The 12016-nt window shown below is 35.8% G+C and overlaps 1 long non-coding RNA gene across 3 annotated transcripts; it reads left to right on the forward strand.

Moving 5' to 3' along the window:
- Positions 1-1141: 1141 nt before the first annotated feature.
- Positions 1142-10254, forward strand: LOC146909021 (uncharacterized). 3 transcript variants are annotated; one of them, XR_015018002.1, is made up of 6 exons: positions 1142-1701; positions 1804-1877; positions 2163-2269; positions 2355-2497; positions 8398-8504; positions 8590-10254. It is a non-coding gene; the product is annotated as an uncharacterized LOC146909021 (long non-coding RNA). The 3 variants fall into 3 exon arrangements; XR_015018000.1 differs by having other exon boundaries at positions 2184-2269; XR_015018001.1 differs by having other exon boundaries at positions 2184-2269; positions 8419-8504.
- Positions 10255-12016: the final 1762 nt, after the last annotated feature.

Consider the following 12016-nt stretch of genomic DNA (forward strand, 5'->3'; position numbering starts at 1 on the left):
TACATTGTGGATCTGACCTGATATCCAACGTATTGGTAGACACTGGATCGTCTCTGAATGTAATGCCTGAATCCACGCTAAGGCAATTGAGCCATCATGGAATTTCTCTGAGGGGTAGCAGCTATCTGGTTAAAGCTTTCGATGGATCCCGCAAGGATGTTCTCGGGGAAGTGGACTTGCCAATTACCATTGGTCCCGAAACATTTCAGATTACCTTCCAAGTCATGGATATCAATGCCTCTTACAGCTGTCTCCTCGGAAGACCGTGGATTCATGACGCTGGGGCAGTCACTTCTACTTTGCATCAAAAGCTCAAGTTCATGAGGAACGGTAAGATTGTCACTGTGCATGGTGAAGAAGCATATCTGGTTGGCCAAGTGTCATCTTTCTCTTGTGTTGAAGCAGGGTCCGCTGAAGGGACGTCATTTCAAGGCTTGACTGTTGAAGGAGCAGAACCCCGAAGGGCTGGTACTAGCATGGCTTCATTGAAGGATGCCCAGAAGGCTGTTCAAGCAGGGCAAGCTGCTGGCTGGGGCAAAGTGATTCAGATCTTGGAAAACAAGCGCAAAGAAGGCCTTGGATTCTCCCCGACATCTGCTGTTTCAAAGGGAACCTTTTACAGTGCTGGGTTCATCAATGCTATTACTGAAGATGCTGCTGAAGGTGGTTACGTGCCTGCATTTGTTATACCAGGAGGCACTGTGAGAAATTGGGAGGCCATTGATGTTCCTTTAGTCATGCATGCTTCCGTGTAATGTGTTTTGTTGCTCATGTTTTTTGTTTTCAAAATAACAATCCTTTCGCTCTGCCCAAGGCGAAAGTGATATCATTGTAAGGGCATGTTTGTTTCGGCATTGCCGTTAATCAATAAAAAGTTGTCGTTTTTCTCACGACTCTTTGTTTTTTTACTTTTTAGTGCCTTTTCTTGGAAATAATGGTAATGCCAGAAAAAACCAAAACATTTGTTATTTTCTTATTAATTTCAAAAATCTGCATGAAAAACATTTTTCTAAAAATCATCCCAATCATATTATGCAGATTGAACCATAATAAAACCCGTTGAACACAGTGACCCTATGGTTCCTCCAAATTTTGAATTCCCTGTATATGAAGCTGAAGATGAGGAAGATGATGAAGAGATACTGTAATATCCCGCAGAATTTTAAATAAATTGTCGTATCAGTTCAACATGTCAGAACATAAATAATTTCTAAAGAGTTGATTATTTATTAAGAAACGGAAAGAAATTCGGTAAACATCTCACATATTATCCCTACGGACTCGAGAAATTAAATTGTTAAGAATTAACGGAGGGTAATTGTGACTTTTTACTTGAAGGGCATTTTGGTAATCTGGCCATTTGAGATTTTTAAGTAGAAAAACCCACCATTTCTTCTTCATTCTTCTACATCTTTCCATTTATAAAAAAAAAAAAAAACATTAATCTCTTCTCCTCCCTCTCTCAAATTCGGTTCACCTCACCACCACCATAATCTCTCAATTCTTCACCAAAATTACCATGGAATATGAGTTAATAGAAGTGAGCTAAGCAAGAATCATGGTTCAAAAATTCATACTCCCTCCATTTTCCTCATAACCGCCCCTTTCCCTCTTCTTCTCAAATACTCCAATTTTCTTCCCAATCTCATGGAAATCATTAATTAAGTTGTTTTTGGAGCACCCATGATGGTTAATCACTAAGTAAGTATCAAAACTCTTCCTCCTCTTCCTTTCCCATGGAATTCAATCCACCCACCTTTACCTCTATTGTCTTTTGTTGAATTGTTCATTTAAATGTTTTAGGAATGCAATTATGTTGTGGGTGATTATGGTAGTGACTTATTTGATGTATAAGGAGCTATGGAATCACATTCAAGGTGAGTTAATACTAAGTTGAATTTTTGGAGAAAAGGGTTGAAAAGTAGAAACTTTGGATTTAAGGAATTATTATGGAAAGAGGGGTATAACAACTTTGATGAATTGTTGTTGATGTATTTTGAGTGGTAGTTGATATTGTTATAAGAGGTAATACTAGAAATTCATGATTTTGAGACGAAATTCGTATGATCTTCACTGGCCTGTATATACTGCTGTGTAACCCATAATCGAATAATTATTGGATTTTTGAATTCTCCATTTAATTCCCTTCAGTTTGAATATAGATTTCATGTGTTTTGGATTAGTGATGATCTCGGAAAGTGCATTTGAAGTTGAGTAAATTCTGCTGGATTTTTGGTTACGGGTTTTGGGACATAGCTCCACTAAAACGGTAAGCACTTTCTCTCTGTAACTTGGAATCAAGTGATTTTTAATGCTATGGTTAGCTAACGAAATTACGGACGTTCCGATACCAGTTTCATTGATTTTGGTCCAGTATTGAAGTCTGGAGATGATTTTGAAGTTGGGGGCAGAAGTAGGATTTGTGCTGAACCATGAATATGAGGTGAAGATGCTGAATTGATGCTTATAATTGTTCAAGAGTTTGGAATAAGATGAGGTGAGTTCCTTTAGTTAGAAAACTCCCCTTTGGGTAGTTAAATTATGCCTTTAGAATAATAGAATATGATTTAGTACATTAGTACATAATTTAGTGACAATATGATTAAGATTTATACCCTTGCTAGAGTACTCTAAAATAACTTTTATGTTGATAAATATGATTATGGTAATGTAGAAGTTAGAGGAAAAATATTATGATAAGTTTTACGTGAGAATGAATAAATATGCAATTTCGGCTAACGTTACGTAAAGTGAGAATTGTTTGATTTTATTACTTTATTTCGACTCTTAGCTAATATAAATTATACTTTTAAGGTAATATAATGGTTTGACTTAGCTAAGACTCCAATTCTCATTATTGCCGAATATGTAGCCGAAATTGTATTATGCATATCCTCTAATCATACACTACCATAGTGTATATTTATTTGTGTAAAGTAATGTTTAGAGTAAAATAGCTATTGAACAAATTATTCATGGGTAAATTTCCAATCATTGGAAAGTAGAGAATTCTAAGTATGGAAGTTCGGCTTAATTAGTCGAATTTAATTTATCAGGATATGGGGAAAATTTTATAACCTTTTAGAAATGGCATATGACAACGATATGCCTAGAACCTGAATAGGTTAGTATCAGAAATAATTTCAGAATAAAGACGGAATCACTACGTCTTTATTATCAGTTTCAGGATGTTTTCATTAAAAGAAAATTAGTTAAGATAAGTTATTCCTCTCTATCTCCCCGTCAGTAGTGGAGTTGAGGATTGACTCAGTTATCAGAGAATCAGATCAAGTTATAATATTAAAACATGTTTAAATTGTGGCTTTCGCTATCCCGCCAGTTGGATACGAAAGGTTCCCGCCAGTTGGAACGGGCACTATCCGCGAGGATGACCCCACAATAATCAGAGGAGTCCGGTATCCCCGTCAGTTGGGTTCCCGCCAGTTGGAAATATTTATATATATACCGGTCAGAGTGGAATAAATTCCGGGGTTACTCCACCTGGGTTTATTCCGTAAAATCAACTCAGATAATATTGTTTGTTCAACGCTAACATTTCTAACATAATATGACAGACATTATGATTATAATTATGATTATGAGTTGAGTATTAGTATCAGGATTATATCAGTCTTTTAGACAGCGATCCTAGTTATCCCCCGATCGCTCAGTTATGCATGATAAAACTGCATAAACCCAAAATGGTTGAGTTTAGAGACAAATGGCGATCCTAGGTTCCCTGAGATTGCCTACAGCCTAGGATAGGTGGAACTCACTGAGACATCCCGTCTCACCCCAATCCCTTTTATTTTATTTCAGAGACACTGGTGGATCGCAAGCAGGGCAGTTCGTGATGAAGTAGAAGAAGAAGTTGGACAATTATATTTACTTGTCATTGCATGTATGTTGTACACGTCAGTGGTACTATTTTAAATGTATAGACAAGTAGTTTTATGATATGTTCAGAAGAAATTTTATTATTGTAATTTTAATGTATCCAATGCCAAGTTTAACGAGCATACTAGATATCCTAGGTAATTTCTAGTATGGGTGTTACAATTTGGTATCAGAGCAGGTCGATTCAGATCGTGCCTTGGGTCATTAGAATTCAATAAAATGCAGTGGGACCATTGGGTTCCGGATATTTATTCTAAATGTCGTATCTAGCTGAGCCTGATCAACTCAAACTAGTATATGATAGTTAGAACAAATGTCTGAGAGCTGAATAGGACCTATGAGGAATGAAGCGCATGAAGAAGGAAAGTCAGGTTTTATAACGAATCTTGATAAAGAAGTATTTAATGCCAAAAGGTGGCTGGTGATTTGTGAAGATGGAAATTCCTCAGGAATGGATAGAAAATGTTATGAGTGAGACGGAGTACTTTGATATTATTAAACTGCACTTCGTATTTGGATACAAGAGAAGGAAGAGACTCAGGGATGATTGTAACCTTAACAAGAGTCGCAATATGAGAAGTATGATGTAAGGTATGAAAAAAATTGTCAGATGATTAATGGAATCCAAAAGCTCTCGGTGGATGTAGAGTATGTAAGAAGTGAAGGACTTGAATGCCGAAACGAGCTGGATTTTGATGCTTGAACTGTTAAGTGAACTAATTAAGGAATAAGTAAATTATTTTGGAGAAGATAAGGATAATTCCTCAACGCAAGCATTTAATGGACAACGCAAGCCAGATAAATCATGTCTGGTTAGTCGTATCACCCGAATTTAAAGTGCCAAATTTATGAATCCGGAAGTGAAGATGCTATGCATCATATGTGTCAAGAAGGATGAATAAATAGTAGTGGAAAAATCTTTTACGGATAAAAGTACGATTCAGATGTATTCTTATTGATGAGAAATTGCAAGAGAAGTTAGACTAACGGGAGTAGTACACTAAGGAAATTGAATCAGACCCCATACGTTTATCATGAGTTATTAAGTTGATTTAGACTAAGAAATACAAGTATAACAGTAAGTGGAAAGAGATCCCAGTAATGGTCAGAGACAAGATGTAAATTTTCGATCGGAACGGAAAATAAAGATTTAATAATAATAAGTTGCGGAAGTTCAGTGAACTAATGGACGAATGATGTCAAGCTCTTTCAACGGAATGTCGAGGACAAGAATGTATTAACGCATGAATACAATAGGTTGATGTGTTAAAGATTAAATCAAGATTTTTGAATTTGAAAATTATTTTAAGGTTCTGCTACAGGAAAAATTGTCGCTAGTGTAAAAGAGTTAAGAATGAAGTAAAGTATTGAGCAATTAAACATTTTTATCTGATGATTTTTCTGATGCAAATGTCTTGAAAACCAAAAGAATGATTTTGTTAACTAGATCGAATTTTGGGAGTCGAAGTTATTACAGAGGAGATCGTAAGTGTAATGTAACTGTCAATACAGACAAGAACAAACTAAATGGAAATAAGCCTCGAAGATTCAAGTATGTTTTAGTTCATAAATAATGTGAATGTGAGAATCATTCAAGGAACACTTTGAGAAAACAAGTATGTAGTGCATGTTTAAAGAAAAAAAATTGCAGTATTTGAAAATGACTCGTCAGTGATTATAAGTCGGTGCTCGAAATAGCAAGAAGTGTAAAGTTAGCCCCATGTTCATAACATGTAGTAATGAGATGGAGAAATTTACAGTATGGTTGGAGTAGTACGCCTAAGCAAAGTGAACTAATAAATCAGAGTAGCGCAGCGAGATATTAATCAGCAAGAAGTAACATAATGTGCAAAAGCTTAAGACTTTGAATGAGATATTCATGGGAAATCTTAAGAGACGAATTAAACAATTTTCCAAACCGCATGATTCAAAGATATAAAAAGTTCAAGTAGTAAGAGTAGGATGAAGGTGTTCCTACCTTATTAAATATAAGAAATTGGAATCACCTATAGTATGTAACCCGGTTAATCGACGCCATGATTTCGAAGAATGACTTAGAAGTATCAGATTAGTTAAAAGGAGTCATGTATGAGGCAAAGATATAAATGTTGTATCTTGAAGATTTTATTTTTATTTTGGTTTGAAATACTATCATGGAATATCAGGTATATTAACATGTATCTAAGGGAACATATACTATTTAGAATATGAATGCAAATGCTTGAATGCAATTTTAGTCGTGAAGTTCAGGAATCTAAACTCCATATTTTTTTTTTTGAGATAAAGAAAAGATTGATATCACACAAGTTAGAAAAATTATGTGAGCTACGGTATGGGACTATGCATGTTCCGGTTATGAGTATGGAACTAAGAAAAAGATGATAAGACATTCCCTAGAGTAACAGCTATAACAATATTGTTCAAGAATGAAATGTATATTTTGAACATATAAGTTCAAGAGAAGATCTATGATGATACTTTTTACTCATCCTAATATGATCAAGGTGTATCGTGATTGATTTAAATTCTGGTATAGAAGAAGCAAAGTTGAATGACTACAAATATATGTTATGTATTAAGCTATCAGTTGTACTACCTCGTGTATTGTGTACTCGCCAGTCAGTGCACCATTCTCATATAAGATTTATATATTTAATGTACTCGCCAGTTAGTACACTATGTATTTAAATCTGATTTATGGATTGTACTCGTCAGTTAGTACTTCCAACAGATGTTAGAGGTAGCACAATGTTGAGTTTATTCAGATAAAACATAACAGACGTCAGAAGTAACATTTACCTATTTATGTATTACAATTCTTACTTTTGATGAAATAAACTTGACGTCAGATATTGCTCAGAGTAAGGACGATCTTATACAGAGTATGATATGATTATCATTATAAGACCTCGTTATTTGGGGCATAGTTCAGAAATAAAATTTTGTTGGGACCAGAAATAACATGAAATATCACTCAAAGGTCATATCTGTTCTAGACAAGATAAAGAAATCGACGAAGTCGATAAAAGTGTTACTCCAACAAGTGTATGATATTTATCTAGAACTCAGTGAAGATAAACAAGTATTAGTAACCTAAGACAGATTTAAAAAGAGTATGTGGAACCAAGAATTTACTCGAAGAATATCAGACACATTGATTAGTTTTGCGTTCCACTATCATAAGGTGTATACTATATTCTGCAACTCACAGATAAGGAGGTTATTATCGATCCTTTCGACATAAGATTGGAAGACATGTCCTGAAATCAGTTTTGACCTATCACTTCAAGTCGGTTATATTTATGGATATGTAGTCATGAGACTTTATATAATAAGGGAAACCGATAATTTAGTCGGTCAGAAAGAATCAGTTAATAATGGACGTATGTTGGAACCTAAAGTTGAAAGTATAAAGAAAGTTTGTACTTATTAACAGGTAAAATCTAAATTTCGAGGACGAAATTTCTTTAAGGGGGGTAGAGTGTAATATCCCGCAGAATTTTAAATAAATTGTCGTATCAGTTCAACATGTCAGAACATAAATAATTTCTAAAGAGTTGATTATTTATTAAGAAACAGAAAGAAATTCGGTAAACATCTCACATATTATCCCTACGGACTCGAGAAATTAAATTGTTAAGAATTAACGGAGGGTAATTGTGACTTTTTACTTGAAGGGCATTTTGGTAATCTGGCCATTTGAGATTTTTAAGTAGAAAAACCCACCATTTCTTCTTCATTCTTCTACATCTTTCCATTTATAAAAAAAAAAAAAACATTAATCTCTTCTCCTCCCTCTCTCAAATTCGGTTCACCTCACCACCACCATAATCTCTCAATTCTTCACCAAAATTACCATGGAATATGAGTTAATAGAAGTGAGCTAAGCAAGAATCATGGTTCAAAAATTCATACTCCCTCCATTTTCCTCATAACCGCCCCTTTCCCTCTTCTTCTCAAATACTCCAATTTTCTTCCCAATCTCATGGAAATCATTAATTAAGTTGTTTTTGGAGCACCCATGATGGTTAATCACTAAGTAAGTATCAAAACTCTTCCTCCTCTTCCTTTCCCATGGAATTCAATCCACCCACCTTTACCTCTATTGTCTTTTGTTGAATTGTTCATTTAAATGTTTTAGGAATGCAATTATGTTGTGGGTGATTATGGTAGTGACTTATTTGATGTATAAGGAGCTATGGAATCACATTCAAGGTGAGTTAATACTAAGTTGAATTTTTGGAGAAAAGGGTTGAAAAGTAGAAACTTTGGATTTAAGGAATTATTATGGAAAGAGGGGTATAACAACTTTGATGAATTGTTGTTGATGTATTTTGAGTGGTAGTTGATATTGTTATAAGAGGTAATACTAGAAATTCATGATTTTGAGACGAAATTCGTATGATCTTCACTGGCCTGTATATACTGCTGTGTAACCCATAATCGAATAATTATTGGATTTTTGAATTCTCCATTTAATTCCCTTCAGTTTGAATATAGATTTCATGTGTTTTGGATTAGTGATGATCTCGGAAAGTGCATTTGAAGTTGAGTAAATTCTGCTGGATTTTTGGTTACGGGTTTTGGGACATAGCTCCACTAAAACGGTAAGCACTTTCTCTCTGTAACTTGGAATCAAGTGATTTTTAATGCTATGGTTAGCTAACGAAATTACGGACGTTCCGATACCAGTTTCATTGATTTTGGTCCAGTATTGAAGTCTGGAGATGATTTTGAAGTTGGGGGCAGAAGTAGGATTTGTGCTGAACCATGAATATGAGGTGAAGATGCTGAATTGATGCTTATAATTGTTCAAGAGTTTGGAATAAGATGAGGTGAGTTCCTTTAGTTAGAAAACTCCCCTTTGGGTAGTTAAATTATGCCTTTAGAATAATAGAATATGATTTAGTACATTAGTACATAATTTAGTGACAATATGATTAAGATTTATACCCTTGCTAGAGTACTCTAAAATAACTTTTATGTTGATAAATATGATTATGGTAATGTAGAAGTTAGAGGAAAAATATTATGATAAGTTTTACGTGAGAATGAATAAATATGCAATTTCGGCTAACGTTACGTAAAGTGAGAATTGTTTGATTTTATTACTTTATTTCGACTCTTAGCTAATATAAATTATACTTTTAAGGTAATATAATGGTTTGACTTAGCTAAGACTCCAATTCTCATTATTGCCGAATATGTAGCCGAAATTGTATTATGCATATCCTCTAATCATACACTACCATAGTGTATATTTATTTGTGTAAAGTAATGTTTAGAGTAAAATAGCTATTGAACAAATTATTCATGGGTAAATTTCCAATCATTGGAAAGTAGAGAATTCTAAGTATGGAAGTTCGGCTTAATTAGTCGAATTTAATTTATCAGGATATGGGGAAAATTTTATAACCTTTTAGAAATGGCATATGACAACGATATGCCTAGAACCTGAATAGGTTAGTATCAGAAATAATTTCAGAATAAAGACGGAATCACTACGTCTTTATTATCAGTTTCAGGATGTTTTCATTAAAAGAAAATTAGTTAAGATAAGTTATTCCTCTCTATCTCCCCGTCAGTAGTGGAGTTGAGGATTGACTCAGTTATCAGAGAATCAGATCAAGTTATAATATTAAAACATGTTTAAATTGTGGCTTTCGCTATCCCGCCAGTTGGATACGAAAGGTTCCCGCCAGTTGGAACGGGCACTATCCGCGAGGATGACCCCACAATAATCAGAGGAGTCCGGTATCCCCGTCAGTTGGGTTCCCGCCAGTTGGAAATATTTATATATATACCGGTCAGAGTGGAATAAATTCCGAGGTTACTCCACCTGGGTTTATTCCGTAAAATCAACTCAGATAATATTGTTTGTTCAACGCTAACATTTCTAACATAATATGACAGACATTATGATTATAATTATGATTATGAGTTGAGTATTAGTATCAGGATTATATCAGTCTTTTAGACAGCGATCCTAGTTATCCCCCGATCGCTCAGTTATGCATGATAAAACTGCATAAACCCAAAATGGTTGAGTTTAGAGACAAATGGCGATCCTAGGTTCCCTGAGATTGCCTACAGCCTAGGATAGGTGGAACTCACTGAGACATCCCGTCTCACCCCAATCCCTTTTATTTTATTTCAGAGACACTGGTGGATCGCAAGCAGGGCAGTTCGTGATGAAGTAGAAGAAGAAGTTGGACAATTATATTTACTTGTCATTGCATGTATGTTGTACACGTCAGTGGTACTATTTTAAATGTATAGACAAGTAGTTTTATGATATGTTCAGAAGAAATTTTATTATTGTAATTTTAATGTATCCAATGCCAAGTTTAACGAGCATACTAGATATCCTAGGTAATTTCTAGTATGGGTGTTACAGATACCGTATGAGATCACTCGACTGGTTGAGCAAGAAAGAAGAGCCATTCAGCCTCACCAGGAAGAAATTGAGCTCATCAACCTGGGTACCGAAGAAAACAAGCGAGAGATCAAGATTGGTGCTGCACTTGAGCCAGAAGTGAAAAGGAAGATCATTCAGCTCCTCCATGATTATCCAGATGTCTTTGCATGGTCCTATGAAGATATGCCGGGTTTAGATCCCAAGATTGTGGAACATCGGATACCGACAAGACCTGAATGTCCTCCTGTCAAACAGAAATTGAGAAGGTCTCGTCCAGACATGGCTCTTAAGATCAAGGCTGAAGTACAAAAGCAAATTGATGCGGGTTTCCTCATGACAGCTGAATACCCTGAGTGGATTGCCAACATCGTACCAGTACCAAAGAAAGATGGGAAAGTTCGAATGTGTGTTGATTACAGAGATTTGAATAAAGCTAGTCCAAAAGATAACTTCCCATTGCCTCATATTGATGTGCTTGTTGACAGTACTGCTCAATCCAAAGTTTTCTCCTTCATGGATGGTTTCTCTGGTTATAATCAGATACGAATGTCTCCTGAAGATAGAGAAAAGACGTCCTTCATCACTCCGTGGGGAACATTCTGCTATAAGGTGATGCCGTTTGGCTTGATAAACGCAGGTGCTACCTATCAAAGGGGTATGACCACTCTGTTTCATGATATGATTCACAAAGAGATTGAAGTATATGTTGATGATATGATTGTGAAGTCAAGTGATGAAGAGCAGCACGTTGTGTATTTGAAAAAGATGTTTGAAAGACTGAGAAAGTACAAGCTGCGGTTGAATCCTAACAAGTGCACATTTGGTGTAAGATCTGGAAAGCTGCTAGGCTTCATTGTCAGTCAAAGAGGCATTGAAGTTGATCCCGACAAAGTCCGAGCCATCAGAGAGATGCCGGCCCCTCAAACTGAGAAGCAAGTCAGAGGTTTCCTCGGACGTCTGAATTACATTTCAAGATTCATATCTCACATGACTACTACCTGCGGGCCAATTTTCAAATTGCTCAAAAAGAATCAGCCTGTTGTATGGAATGATGAGTGTCAGGAAGCTTTTGATAGCATTAAAGAATACCTGTTGGAACCACCTATCCTTGTCCCACCAGTGGAAGGAAGGCCTTTGATCATGTATCTGTCAGTGTTAGATGATTCAGTGGGCTGTGTTCTCGGTCAACAAGATGAGACTGGTAAGAAAGAGCATGCTATCTACTATCTGAGCAAGAAGTTCACCGACTGTGAGACTCGGTATACGATGCTTGAAAAGACTTGTTGTGCTTTAGCCTGGGCTGCCAAACGCCTGCGTCATTATATGGTGAATCATACGACTTGGTTGATATCTCGAATGGATCCAATCAAGTACATCTTTGAAAAGCCTGCTGTTACTGGAAAGATCGCACGTTGGCAAATGTTGTTGTCTGAATATGATATTGTGTACAAAGCTCAGAAAGCAATCAAAGGAAGTATCCTTGCTGAGCATCTTGCTTGTCATCCTCTTGATGATTATCAGCCGATTAAGTTTGATTTCCCTAATGAAGAGGTCATGTATCTGAAAGCAAAAGACTGTGAAGAACCACTGATCAATGAAGGGCCAGATCCCAATAGCAAATGGGGATTGGTGTTTGATGGAGCTGTTAATGTTTATGGTAAAGGAATTGGAGCCATCATTGTAACTCCGCAGGGGCACCAC

The sequence above is a fragment of the Medicago sativa genome, chromosome 7, assembly GCF_051527215.1.
Source record: "Medicago sativa cultivar Bolivia chromosome 7, Bolivia_mono, whole genome shotgun sequence".
NCBI lineage: Eukaryota > Viridiplantae > Streptophyta > Magnoliopsida > Fabales > Fabaceae > Medicago > Medicago sativa.